Raw genomic sequence first — 15,374 nt, 5'->3', positions numbered from 1 at the left:
TGTCTTTGTACAGAGAAGTTCATATCAGAGCTGGAACTTTGGCAGATCTTTTTCTACCTCTTTATCTAGTTATTTGGATGCAGGATTGAGGATAAAATGTCCCATACAGGTTGCAGTCTCTCAAGTAAATGGTCTTTTGGGACATTACTTGTCAGTTCTACTCCACAGGCAAAATCATGGAAGCAGTGATCCTTGTCTGTCTGCAGTCAGAAAAGAGAACAAGGAGAGAGTACAGATGTCTTTGTATTTAAAATATATGCTTGAGTAATATTTAAAATGACAGGCTAAGATATTAGTCCTTCCAATGTCATAATAATTTAAGAATGCTAAAGAGGCTTTGCAAACAGCACCATGCACTGGAGGCCACCTTCAAGGTGCTTGGTTAGTTCTGGGTGTGACAGTGGGCTTTTTGAAATGGAAGCCTGTTCACAAGGAATAAGATGAACTGACAGAGTATTTTAGGGCAAGTCTTGAAGGAGAAATCAGACCCTGTAGACTTAAACAGTGCTTGGACTAGACTTTTTAATGGTGCTTTTTTGTATGATTTAAGTAGATGTTAACGGCTATTAAAAACCAAGAAAACTGCCTACTTATCAATGCACAAAAAACACCCCCAAACCAAAAAGAGAAAGAGAAGTGAGAGATTATTTTCATCTTAGAATGGCAGAAATAGCTTTCCTCTGAATTGACAGGTAATAGTTTTGAGTAGTTTGAGATGCAACCCACCCTTCTTTGAGCAGACAATACTGTGCAGAAGCAAGACAATAAATATCAAAAGTAGCATTTGATGCTTATTGTTTAAATTTGACTAAGCAATATTATGCAAAATGGTTCAGATAAAAACACACCACTGTATGTATCAAAATGTTTGTATTTGGGCTTGGCTGAATCAATTTGCTAATGCAATTTTTTGAACCTTGTGTCATAATAAAATAACTGCAGACACTGTTTTTTGTTTAGAGAGAGGCTTATATAATTATGTTTTGTAATTGTGATGGTTTTTAATTTTACTTCATACTAAGTTGCATTCTACTATCACACTAATTAAATTCCTTTTAATTGATTATCTCCCTGAACTAAAAAATCCGGCAATGTGTGTATTTAGAATACCAAATGTATTAAACGGATGTGTTTACACTTAATACATTAAAAGTTGAGGAAAAGACTGCTTTAGGGAATTGGTAATGAATCCTGAAGTCTTTTCCCAGCTCATAAGTCACTAGAAACAATCTGCTCCAAGTTAGTGGTGACAGTCTTTATTATTGTGCTGTCTCAAAGGCCTTCCCAGAAGAGACACAGCAATTGTCCATGGTTATAGAGAATGATGTTTCCTTTCAATTATACCTTCCATTTCTTTGTTTCCAAAAAAGGATTGTGATTTAGGAAGAGAAGATATATTGCCAGCAGATCAAGAGATGTATATAACTATATATGTATAGAGACTATTTAGATGAACTCTGGGAAATTAACTTAATTTTGATATTGGATGGAATCGAGAGTCCCATCATAATTGCTTGAGAACTTGACTGATCTTTAAAAGCTGTTGAGAAACCATGAGTAGATCCCTCAGGTGTCATTAAGAAGCAGGCAAGAAAGTTCTACCTTAGTTGATGAGGTAACTTGATCTTTCTGAAACAAAATAGTTTTCAAATGTTAGAAAACTGATGCACAGAACAATGTTGTTTATTTAGCTTTTTGTGCCAGTGTTGGGGAGTTTTCTTGCTGTGGTGTTTTGAAGAAACTCCCATTTCAGTGGCAATTGGACATATTATTTTACTCCCTCATCTCTGCTGTGGAGGAGAAAATATTCGTTGATCTTCATTTATGTTTATGGCTACACACTGGGTCTGTGTACTGTGTTATGCTAACCAGATTTCTTTTCTAGTACTGGTCACTGCTTCTCTTTATAACCGCATCTTGTGAGAGCATTGCATAGATCAATAGTCTGGTATGATTTCTCATGTAGAGACCTATAGTAGCTGCATTGCCTATTATGGAGACATAATATTTTCACTTACTTAAAGCATTTTTGTTTTGGGAAAGGTAAATTAAGATGAGGGAGTGTGTTGTATTTTCAGAAATACTTTCTTTTTAGCCATTATGATGCTATATGGTCAAACTGATTATGAGATTTCCCAGCAGTATTTTATTCCTCCAAAAATAGAATCTGAAACATTTCACCAATTTCAAGCATGTTTGAGAGTTTAGCTTCTTTCAATGTTTGTGAAAATTTGGTGATGGATATCAAGTAGCGAAATAATTCAGTCTTGGTGAGAAAAGTTTTTAAATTCAGCTGATTTTTTCCAAATTTCCAAAATAAGCTGCAGGATATGCTGTTGTGTGACAGCAGTTTGGTGTGTTTAGATAACCCAGAGAATAGGAAACGGAAGGTACTGTGTAATGGTGAGGGGAAACAGAAAAATAATGGAAAACTGATCTTATGCTAGTTTTACCATTCATGGAACAGATGGCTCCTGGAGGGGATTTGCTGATTTGAATAGAAAGGTAACAAAAGTTAAATAATCCTTTCAGTACATCAATACCGATTTTTTTACCAGAGGATCTTCTGAAAGTTGTTTAATACAAGTGTTCATTCTGAGAATGAAAGATAGCAATGAAATACAATTGTGAAAATTTGGTTGTAGTGTAGACATGAGTTTATAATACTGTGTATCAGCAAAAAGTCCAGTCCAATTAGAGATGGAATCCACAGGGAGAATATAGGCTGGACAGGCAGGCAGCACTGTCCCTGTGTGTAACCCACAGGACAGCTCTGTTTAGAACATTATGTTTCATTGTGAGCACCTGGTGACTAAAAAGATACCTGGATAAACCTCAAGGAAGAACATTATAAATACTTGACAGAGACTGCCTTACAAAAAGATGTTCAAATGATTTAATTTTTATAGGTTTTATTAAATAAGAAGTTTGTCTAGTTTACTGTCACCTGACATTTGAAATATACTTAATACCATGTTGTGAGATAGCATTATACTTGGGGGTAAAACTGGAAATTATGTGAAACAAATACAGATATCTTCATGCTTTCTTACTTTATCTCCAGAAAAATGTTCCAGTGGCAATTATACAATTCTCACCATAAGAGATAACTTAATACTAGACAGGAGAGAAGGAGGAAAAAAAATCTTGGACTAAAAGAAAACCAGCCACTTTATAAGTAACATGAACTAGTCCATATTATAAATTTTTCCTAACCTGAGTAGAGTTGTACTCACAAAGGCTTGTAAGTAGCCTAAAGTCATAGCACAAGTTGTTTACATGAAAGGGAATGTGAAAACAGTTTTCTGCACTTCTTTTCTATCAAGTGAATGGTGCTGATCCAGCTTCTAAAGAGTTACTTTAATGCTGAGGGGTGGAATGTAGCATCTAATAATTTTATAGGCTCCATGGTGACTTTAGACTGCTACCTTGAGGGAAAAAAATAGTACTGTTTTACTACCATAATACATTATAAATCAACAATGTACTTCTCAGAAATAGTTTTTTCTGTAAAACTTATACAAGTTGTACAGCAATTATTTTCATCTATAATAATCATTATATTATTATCTCTTCGGAAGAGATAATAATGATAATGAACAAACACTTAGAATAAGATTAGTCATTTAATCAGACTAATTTATCATCTTCTAAATGTCTTTTAGTACAATGTTACTGGCATTTGTTTGCTGGAATTCTTCTTTCATCTTTGTTTTAAGTAATGTTAAATGAGTTTCATTAAGATAAACTATGTTCTTATGACATCTGAACTGCAGGACTTAGAATAGTTTTGGTGAGTTTATTTCTGCCTTTTCCATTCTATTCTATATGCAAGATGCTAGCTGTATTAGTACCTTAGCAAATCCTTACTATTTCTAAATCTTACTATTTCTTGTTCTTCTTTACTTTGCTGCTCAGTATATAGTGTGCTGTTTGAATTTCTTGTGCCACTATGTGGCATCTTTCTGTCTTGGATATTTCCTAAAGACCCTCTTTGCTATTTTACCATTTCTTTGATGGTCAGTTAAAGCTGTTTGCTCTTTTCATTTGAGTCTTGGGGTTTCGTTTCTTGTGTGGCCTTGGTTCAGTTGCTTGCTTTCTCATAGAAGCCAGATTTCAAAGCTCTATCAAGGATTGTTTAAACTTAGTCTTTCCTTGGTCAGTTGTATCTATTCCAGCTGAAAGAGTTTGAATTTAAATACCCTGTGGTTTCAGACAGACTCATATGTCTGCATTTGCTATTTATTCTGCTGAAGAAAGCTGTTGTCCTGTGTTACTGCCCAGTATCTCTCTAGGTTCTCCACAATTTAATCTACACAAGCAGGGGTAAATGATTTTATGACTAGAGAGATAGTACAGTGTTACTAACTATGTGATACCACTTTCAGACAACTAGTCTGTGTATTTTTATGGAGAGCAATGTGCCAAGTTATTAAATTGGGAAAAGAGGATATGTAAATGTAATTTGTGGGTAGGTTTTGTTGATTATTATTTACAAATTCGTGTGTATGTTGATTCTCTTTCTACTTCCCATCTCAAGGAGAATTTATAAAAGCTTTAGTTTATCCTGAAAAGGATTTTTAGAGAGAATTTGGTGAAGAAAGCTGTGGAATTAAATATTTTTCTCATTGGAGGATCATGTGACAGTTCAATTTGGATGTCTTGTCTTATTTTGCTTCTGGTCTATTTCTCAAGGATGCCCATTGCTGGGGTTTGGTAGTGAGCTGAACAGAATGAGGTGGTATCTGAAATCTCTTCCTTCCTTCTCTTCAGTCTTTGCTCAGTTTCCCATGTAACCTTACATTTTCAGTTGGTGTAACCTTACTTTTTCAGTAAGTGAGGTAGGAAGCAATACATTTCAATAAAAAATACAATAAAATATGTATAGATTATTGTGTTATAAGCCTGTGTGTTTATTTAATCTATTGACTTTCATCATGGTTGTTGGGGGCATCTGGATCAACAGATCCAGATTTTATTTAGATTGGAGAATTTTAAATTCTATGCAAAAGAAAACAATGAAGTCCCCATCTTATTAGGTAAAATTTTAATCTGTCTACTTTTTTTCCTGGTTGTTTTTATTTTTCCATTTAAGCCATACTGAATGTGATTGCTAGACAGAAGAGTTGTTATTAGTTAATTATGTTGTGTATTATTTTCCAGCAAATCCACATACTTGCAAAGTCATCTAATTCATACCTTACTGTGAGACACAAGTTACTGTCAGAAACAAGTCTCTGTGTGGCTGGGATTCATCTTATGCAGCAATTTTTAAATTGCTTATATGCAGCAATTTAAAAACTGGGCATCTTACTCAAGCAAGCAGCTAGATTACTGAAAGTAATGATTACTGAAAGTAATGGGAAAAAATGGGCATTCTGATAATGAATTTCATCCCATCTACCTTAAACAGTTATGTTTAGTTGATGAGATGAATCAACCACCTGATGTGTCTATCTTTCATTTGCTACAGAGGCATCTTAGCATAAATCTCTTAGAGGAGTTTAAAGTTAGGTGAAATTGACACCTTTGAAATCAGTTATCAAAGATCTCGGTTTATTTTAGAGTTGTTGTAGAGTAGGATTTGCTATTGCTTGTGTTGTCTTTTTGCAGATACTTACTTTTCCATGTCTCCCTCAAAAATGTAAATATTAATGCAATTTCTTGATAAGCTTGGTTATCCAGCTTTTAAGCCTGATAAAGGCATTGAATAAAGTTTATTCCAAAAGGCATGTATCTCAGTATGCAAAATCCTTTACCATTTTTAACTGTTCAGATTTCTGTTCCATAGATAAAAGGAAAAAAATATTTTCTTGAGCTGTTTGTACAGTTACAGACTTAAGGCAATTCTTGAAATATTTTACAGGAAATTGGGATATGAATTCACTGAAAAACATCTCTAGTTGGAAGGAAACTCTTCTTAGAAGAATCTACCAGATGCATGGTAGGAGTACCTTTTTAGTATATGAGTGGTTCAGGTTTTTACGTGTATGGATAACATTTGCCACAGCTTACAGTTTGTCTACAGCATTTCTGTTAAAACTGACAGCTTGACAATTTGCTAGGTATTTTTGTATAAATGGTATAACATCCCATGTGTGGACCGTGCAGTGATGCTTGGTTTTGATAACATAAATAACAAATCATATCAAAAGGAAATTTTGGGGTTTTTTTAAGTTTCAGAATGCAGCTTATACTTCCTTGTGTTGTTTTATACTTCATCTTGTTCCATGATGTGTCTGAAGGAATGACAGATATAAATTAGAACTTTAATGTGTTTTTCTGTTTTAAGCCTCCCAGCAGTTCTGTATGTAATACTGGAACACTAACTTACAAATTAATGGTACTGTGATTTGTTCTTATAACTTATTCAAAGATGCATGTAATACTCTCGAAAATTCAGAAGTATAAAAAAGTTGAAACAGCTGTGCGCATTTTGAATTTAATTAGGTAAGTGTATTTTTATCCCAGTGTGAAAGGTGGTACTTTGTGACATTCTTTAGTAACAGTAATAGAACTGAAGAAAGAATTGGCTTGATGTAAACATGAACTTTTCAAAGAGAGGCAGCAAGACTTTTTAAATTGTCCTTGACACAATTTTTTTTTAAATGAAGGCCTAGAGAGAATAGTATTTTTGCACACTGACTCCCAGCAAGTTTTTTCAGCAGATCGACAAATACAGTATATAGAGGAGAAGGCCAAATTCAAGCAGAATTGTATCTTTATGGTACATTTTCCCAATATGCCTATACACTCTATCCTGATGAAGGGTAAAACACATTGCCAATAGATCTGTGTCATATTTAACCCCAGCCATCAAGCAAGCCTCATGCAGCCACGAGTTGGACTGGAGAGAGAATCAGGAGAGTGGAAGCTGAAAAACTCATGGGTTGAAATAAAGGTTTTAATAGGGAAAGCAAAAGCTGTGCATGCAAGCAAAGCAAAGCAAGGATTTCACTGCTTCCCATGGGCGGGCAGGTGTTCAGCCATCCCCAGGAGAGCAGGGCCCCATCACATGTAGGGGTTACTTGGGCAGACAAATGTCATCATTCCAAATGTCCCCCTTTCCTCCTCCTGTATATACAAAGAATGATGTCATATAGTCTGGAATATCCCTGTGGTTGCTTTGGGTCACCTGTCCCATTCTGTCTCTTCCCAACCTCCCATGCATTCCCAATTTCCTTTCCAGCATGGCAGTACAAAAAGCAGAAGAGGCCTTGGCTCTGTGTAAGCCCTGCTCAGCAGTAACAAACACATCTCTCTATTTACCATGACTGTGTTCAGCACAAACCCAAAACACAGCTCCATTCCAGCCACTGTGAAGAAAGTTAAATCTATATCAGCCCAAACCAGCACATTGTGTAACTTTTTAAGAAGTGTATAGAAGTGCTTCAGTTGGGGTAAATGCACATCACAGCCCATGAAACTCTGATATTTGTGATGTACTTGTAATAGATACCTAAATGTTGAGACATGGGCCTTTGGATTCTGTTAAGAGTTCTCCCAATTTTTATAGCCAATGTAACTCAATAGTACTGTACTCTGCAAGTGCTCCCAAGCCTCTTCATTTCTGAAATGAAACTTTCTGTCTGGAAAATCCTAGAGATTCAAAATATATCTTTGAGCAGTACTACTGTGTATATACGCATACACACATATGTGCGTGTACAGATATATGCATATATATACTGAGACACACAAGGGCATGCACATACACACACATATATGTAAAAATCAATGAGAATGTACACAGTTGTGGAGACTTTAGTTTACAGAGTGTAAAACAGATTCTCTCATGTTTGGTTTTGTATTTGGCTTTTTTTTGGGGGGGGGGTTGTGGTATTTTTTTTCTTTGTTTGTTTTCTCTTTGTGGGTTTTTTTGTTGAATTTGTTGTTCCACAATGCCAAATTAAGCGTAGATTGGATTAGCAACACTCTTCCTGGCATAGCCACATATTCAGGAAGTTGCCATATTGATGTCTCTCATGCTTTCAACCTATGATATTTTACATAATGAGAATTCTTTTTTTGTTCTACCTGCTCTTGATACTTAAGCCAATGTGTCCTAGCAAGCACACAATTGCCATACCTGGGAGTTGTTGGAGGGTGTTGTTCTCTGTGTGTTCAAACATGGGAACATTTAGAAATGGATGTTCCTTGGAAGCATAATCAGGAAATATATGTGAAATATATCCTTCAGTTTTAAAGACAGTTTTTTGAAGACACTTGTGTAATGAGCTGCATTGCTCTATGAAATTCAGAAAGGGCTGAGATTTAGCATTTATTTTCTCTAGCACTAGAAGTTCATATGTGTAAAAACAGTGAAAGTATAAAGTTGCCACAAAAAACCAGGTCTGTCTGCCAGAGATGTACACTCTTGCAGAAAAGGTACAGAGTTCAAAGATGGGAGAATGTGTAGTAGTTGAATATAACTTGCTAGTCTTCTGAGTATGAAAACAAGTCCTGACAATAATATTCTTCTGTTCCTTTCACCAGCTTTTTATCTAGGCTTTATGCCCAGAAAGAGGAACTGGTAATAGATATGCTGAAGTTTTTTATCCATGTTCTTGTATGGTTATATTTTGATTGACTTAATTTTTCTTAGTAAAGGTAAAAGAGAGTTTCAGTTCAGCATTATGAGCTAAGGGTAAAACTGAAAGCTGTGTTTCACTGAAAGCTGATTTTATATTTCTAAAGCTGGCTCCTTGGCAGTTCTTTTTAGTATCTCTCTTCCACAGGAAAAAACCTCACAAACTTCTGCCAGTACCAGTTGTTTCTGAGGCTGTGATATTAACTGTGTCAATGAAATGATTCAAGGCAAAAAAATCCAATTGTGACAACAACCACCCAACCTGAACCAGCCATACTCCAGGGCAAACACAAGCATTTAGGTAAACATATAATGATGAACTAGATTAGAGAACTGAGCTGGCTTAAAAATATTTTAGGTCTTTGATGCGTAAAGCAGCTGTAGAAGTACTTATGCTGGCGCAGGAGAGCAGACCCTGGTAGAAGAGAGTGACTGGGAACAGCAGAAGCAAGGCACCATCTTGGCTTTGAGTATCTTTTCAATATACAGCCTAAACAACTTACCCCACATGAGGCTGTTGTGGTCTTCACAGTTTCATATTTGGTCTAAATTTTTGATGGGGGAAAAAAGTAGTTACAAGTGCCTCTTTGCACTTAGGAATTGGGAAGAGGACCTTGTGCTCTGAACATGCTTTTGCCTTGGGTATTTAATGATTTAGATATGAAGAAGGTGTTTGGTTGGTTTTGTTTAACAATGCAATATGAGTAAACAACAATAGAATAAACCTTTAAAAATGCTGTTTGATTTATATTCATATGTGGCAAGGGTGAATTAGAAGTGAGTTGGTGGCAGTTTTTCATGCATTCTGGAACAATGTCTTATTACAGTGCTAGGGACCATAAGTTATTTTCCAAATTTCGTATGTTTGGCATTGCTAAGCAATGTTGTATAAAGTTGGCACACATAAAAGCTTGAAGGTTTGTAAATTCAAAGAAGTATGAATCTGTTGCTGAATGTTAACTGGATGTCCATATCTTCATTTTCAAAAATATAGAATAAGAAACCCAAGAAAGTAAATTGTGAAACTTCTTGATTATTTCAAACAGAGAGGTAGTGAATTGTATTAAAAGGAGGCAGTAAGTTAGTGAGTTTTCTAAATTGTTGATCAACAGCAGTGTAACTGAAATTTACACTGGTTTATTACTGGGATCTTGTTTCTACACATATCTCAATGCTCATTAACATTTGAGATTGAGACAGACTACACAAATTTACAACTATTTGCAGTGAAAAGCATCATTCCACATCAAACCAGGTGGTTTTTTGAAGATATTAGTAAAAATATAAGGCAGGCATTATGCAGTCTGCTGTATCCTACAGTTATTAGTGGCCTGTCACGGACTGTGAATTGGTTTTGCCTCTCTGTAGAAGAAATTATATGAATGTAGCAGAGCTTTCTGGGCAGAGGCAGGCAATGGTTGGACCAGGAAATGAAACTGTTGAGATTACACTGATGAGAGAGCAATTATACACATGAAAGTGGCCTCTCTTAGGTGACTTCACCCATTTTAAAATTACATTCCCCACCTGGTGGCGCGAGGATTTATCACAATGTATAATTGCCATCTGAAGATAATAAATTTCTTCCCTACCCCTGTACATTTTAAAACTTGGTGGAACTGATGAATAAGTGATGAATTTTTCTCTAAGTGTCAGTAGAAGTTTAGGATGTCAGCAAAAATGTCTTTTGTGAATAAGAAATTATATGTATATTTTTTTCCCAAAAAATATTTAACATAATTTGTATGGAGAAAAATGGTAGCAAGTTAGACAGCAACTTGATAAATTATTATAGACTTCCTTGGCCATACTTTTTCCATTTCAAAATAGAAAACTGTGAAGGTAAAATTTTAACTAGTGATTGAAAATCCTGTTCCTACTTCATCACTCAAGGGATAGACAGAATATCCCCAAAAGGCTTGTGTTGAATTCTTTATGTGGGTGAGAAATGCAAATAGCTTTCAGCATTATTCACAGGACCTCTTTATTCAAACTGTCAGTTTTGTGGCTTGTGTTTCTTCTTCCATTGGTTTTAGTGGTAATTATGAAGCTATGGTAATGAATGTGTATCTGTAGCTTCCAGCAAACTATCCAGAGAAAAATTGTGACATGCAGCAACTGCTTTTCTATTTTTCATTTTGGGATTGTGCTGGTGGTGGTGGTGTTTCTTTTTTTTTTTTTTTTTTTTTTTCCTCTTCCTTATTCCTCTCTCTTTCTGTGACTCAGAGAACTGATTCTAGAGTAAATGTAAGGGTATTTTTGCAGTGGTCTCCAAATACTCACATATTATCCTGCAGTAGTTTGGCAAAACGAAGATGGGTTTGCAAAAACCTAGAAATAGTGTCCAAACCAAACATTTTCTCATTCGTTGCACTGCAATTCGTGGTCTTGGATCTTTTCTGAGAAAATAGACATGAATTGAAAGTGATTCTAACTTGGTATATGCAAATATTTTTTTCTTACTTGTATCAGTAAAATAGGGATATGAAAGGTTGTGTAGTCTTTACCTCTGAAGATTTTCAAGGCACTGCAGGATAAATCCCCATTTATCTGGGCCAGGGAGCAGCAGGTTTCATTTTTATAGTATTCATTTTAATTGTTGCAGTCATAGGTATGAAGATTGTGAAAATCCTTTTCTCTGCTTTGCTTTGGTGAGTCCTGCCAGTAAGTAGTAAGGCTATCCATTGCAAGTGAGTATTATTATATAGGTATTTTAACAAGGATACCGCCTTACCTGAACTTAGTAGAAGCTGCAGAGACTCTTTCAGCATTTGGGACCAAAGGAAGCAAAAAACCCCTATTGATCAGTTTGGCAAGCTTGCCTACTGTCTCTCCTACTGTCCTGTCTCCAACAGTGGGAAAAAAAATCAATATCCTTAGGTAAGGGAGAATGGGATAAGTATATTGGATTCTTTGCAAATTTCCAGCTATTTTCAGCATGGATTGTTTCCTGAAATAGTTAGGATTTCTAGGCATGAGCGTTTGTATAGTTAATACCTACTGCTGGAATTCTCCATCAAAGTTTAAGTAATGAACTGGAGATATGTTAAAAGCAATAACTGTCATTGTTAAAATCCTCAGCACTGGCAGATGATTCTTTGTTTAGCCTTTCATTATAACCACCACCTTCTCTGAGAGTCAGTCTTGAAGGATCACTGCTGTTTTCATTCATTCCTAACTGTCCAGTTGAAACCAAGTCTCACTTAAAAGTGCTCCTCCTACTGCGGGATGCCACATACCAGTGTGTTCCTACACACTGGTGTTGGAAGCACCAGTGAACACTGCACCAAGATAAGTCATGAGTGGCTCTTTGAAGTTCTGCGCAGCTCGGGAAATCTTCACTGGCTGTGTCCCATGTAAAGTCAGCCTGAAAGTATTAATAACATTCTTTAGAAGTTTCAAAGGCTCTAGAAAATTAATGCTGTTTTGGAAACATCATTCCCTCATCTCCTCTTTTCCTTCCGCTCCAGATTCAGGACTTCTTTTTTAATTTTGGCACTTCTGTCCACTAATAACTAATGTGGACACGAGCTAATCTAGTGAGGATAGTCATCTTTCATATAGCTGTGTGGTAGGGCAAATGTAGCAGACTCAGATACAGTCTGTTTAAATCTCTCTTAAAAGTGTTATTAAAGAAAAATAATGGTAAAATAACATCAGTAAGCAAAATTATAAATGAAAGCTTGATGGCAAAACTATCCCCAAGGCCATGTAGAGGTTATTTGGTTAAATGTGCTGATGTGTTTGATGTTTTATAAGTAGCACTGTACTGACAAGATTTGTTTATTATTGTTTCTTTTTTAAAAAAACCTCCTAATTATAAATGTGGTGTAGTATGGGAAACCTCTTCTGTATTTAGAATAGCTTCTTAATTTTGTAAAAATGAGTTCAGAAGGAAAAACAACTATTTGGATTAAGCAGTGGCTCATTTTGAAGCCATGGTCATGGATGATTCTATTATTAAGAATAAAAGCAGTGGTAGTATGTTGACCTTTCTGAGAAAGAATTATAAAATTGTCTGGTAAAGGATGCTGAGAATTTGCATGGTTATTCTGGGGATATAATTCTGTCTTTCATTTAAAAGAATTTAGTCTTGCATTTGCAATGGACATTTATTTAGTGAAGGACTCTCTTATATTTAATATAATGATGCTGGAGTAAGCTTTTTCAGATTGAATATGTAAGTTGGAAATCACCAGTGATTTGCAAACTTAGATGAAAATTATCTTGAGCTATTAGATGAAAAATATCTTGGATGAAAAGTATCTTAGAGCTGTTATCTTGAATACATTAGCTGTAAGAATTACATGCTGCCACTTCTAGTAGCTGTGGCTAATAGCATCAGCACTGCTGCTTAGTGGCAGTAAGCTCAGCCCCTGGAGCAATGGAAATTCTTTATAATCTCTTAGGGTCTCCCCCTTTCTGTATTCTGTTTTGAATGCATTTTATGATGTAGGCTTCTGTTTGCTAAAAATTTAACTAGTACTGCTGTCTGATTTCAGTCAACTGAGTTATCTTCAGCTAAAAGTTAAAGGATGAGTACTGCCTTTACAAATAATAATTATAAAAAAGTCATACTAATGCTTAAATTCTCAGTGTTTGTGAGTAAAACTGGTTCCACATACTCTTTCTGGTCTTGACCAGGCAGTGACAGTTTATACACATTTGTCATCTGAGTTAGGCAAACCATATGTACTCCCACCATGCTCCTGTTGGTGGGTGGCAGTGTACAGGAACAAGAACTGGGTACTTTCTCTGCTTGGCATCCCTGCCACTGGGGATCCAAAACATGCAAATTGGCTGCAGAACTGTTTTGCTAATCAACAACTACTGTACCCCACCCACATTTCTAACTAGCAGATGGTGAGGCAAGCCTGTAAAACATGGTGATGGGTTTTACTACATCCCCAGAAAAGTAAATAAATAATATTTGAAAATCCTATTTAAAAATCTAAATTACAGAACTAATGAGCTACAAAAGCATAGCATCATATAAGTAAGGGATTTATATTCTCTGTAAAACTTTCATGGTCACATTAAATAAACATTGCTTCAGTAATTTAAAGTACTTCTTAAGCAGGAGACAGTATTTTTTAAGGTATTGGTCATCCTAATGTTCTCAATATCTGAGGTTTCTGACTAAGACATTCGTTCTGGAAGAAAAAAACTATTTTGCTACAAGTCCCTTTGATTAAAAAAAAAAAAAAAAAAAGAGGAATTAGATGAGCATTTAGAACAAGAAATCTTTCAACATGAATAAACAGAACAAATGACTTCATTAACTTTCAGCTACTGTGCATTTGTGTGAAACTATGCTAAAACTATAACCCTGTCAGCACTGTATTCTTTCTATGATTTCCAAATCATAGTATGATTTTTCCAAGTCACCAGCTGGTGGGCTGCTGTTTGCTCTGGACATCAGGCAAGAATTTTCCCTGGACAAATCTTCAGGAATCAAGATGCTGTAGGCTAGGTCATGGTTGCCTTTGTTTCTCTCTCAATTGTATTCAGCTTATTCTTTCTGTGGCTGCTGCACAGCTTTCTGCATAGTTACATAAATTTGGCTTGAATAATCTCAGTTTGGTATTTTAATATAATTTAGTAATGTAAAATAATATTTTTTAACTTGATCTCTCTGTGGATGAAAATTATCCTTAGAACAAAAGACTAAAAATCAATTCAGCTATTTTTTTCTGATCAGGAGCATTCTTAGAACTTGACTAAGATAGGTGCTTTGCCTTATTGAGCTCACCATCTATATGATAAGTTGCAGTATTAATGTTTGCTAGTAGACACTTTTAATACACAGAAAGGAAATTTTCACAAAGACATCTAATGAACTAGTGTCACAGGCAGTGTGATCACAGAAATACCAGTATGTCCTAAAACAATATTCAGTACCCCCTCTGTAGTTATCTAACAGCAGCAGCAAGATTCAAAGAAAATTGCTTATTAGATTTGACCCAATAATCTGTATCTTGCTTGATAATTTTATCAGAAGAGTGTGACCCTGTCAGTCCCTCTCACTTCCCTGCACTGTGACCTCTCTTCTGACTTTCTATTGTAAAGTTTATGTAATTAATCTTATCTTTTGTCTGGGGACCTCATCCCATAAATTTTAAAAATCTGCATTTTGTATATAGCAGCAGGATATCCTCTAGCATCACTAATTGAATTTACACAGTACCTCTGAGCATCAAAATAAGACATTTTACCAAAGATATCAGTACTATAATTATGAAGAAAAAGTGGCTCCAAATTCTAATCTGAAGGGAAAAAGGAAACAAGTTGGTTTTCAAGTTGATTTTACAGATTAGAGTATTTTTCTATATCTCTGAATGAAAAAAACACATTCTATGATATGATCTTTACTTGCTGCTAAGACTTGAACTCCAACATCAGAATACACTGACTAGTGTAAATTGTTATCATCCAGGTTCATAAAAAGCACTGAGGAAATTAAACAAAGGAGGTAAATGCTGTTTTGTACTGCATCAAAATTGAAGTTACTGCCTTCTTCCATTTTCTTTAAATGTATCTTTACAATGTTTTTTGTATTGTCATTTGGCTGCCTGCTGAGTGTGCATGTTGCATCCTCACAAGGAATGCATTACAGTAGTTTTGAGAGAATGAAAATGATACAATGAGTCAAGTTCATTTACTTACATTAATAGCAAAACTATATCCACTATCATTCTAAATACAGGAGTTGTATCAAATCTTTCTGATATCTGGATTATCAGATGAGGTGCCATACTTATCTGTTCTCTAGTCTGTTTTACTG

The 15,374-nt window shown here is 35.4% G+C and overlaps 1 protein-coding gene across 1 annotated transcript in view; it reads left to right on the top strand.

The window, feature by feature from the left end:
* Window positions 1–15,374, top strand: part of NEK10 (NIMA related kinase 10) — an 80,713-nt gene that overhangs the window by 28,806 nt on the left and 36,533 nt on the right.

This window comes from Melospiza georgiana, chromosome 1 (assembly GCF_028018845.1).
Source record: "Melospiza georgiana isolate bMelGeo1 chromosome 1, bMelGeo1.pri, whole genome shotgun sequence".
NCBI classification, from domain to species: Eukaryota; Metazoa; Chordata; class Aves; order Passeriformes; family Passerellidae; genus Melospiza; species Melospiza georgiana.
The sequence above is the reverse complement of the archived record's forward strand: the minus strand, read 5'-3'. Positions and strand labels throughout refer to the sequence as shown.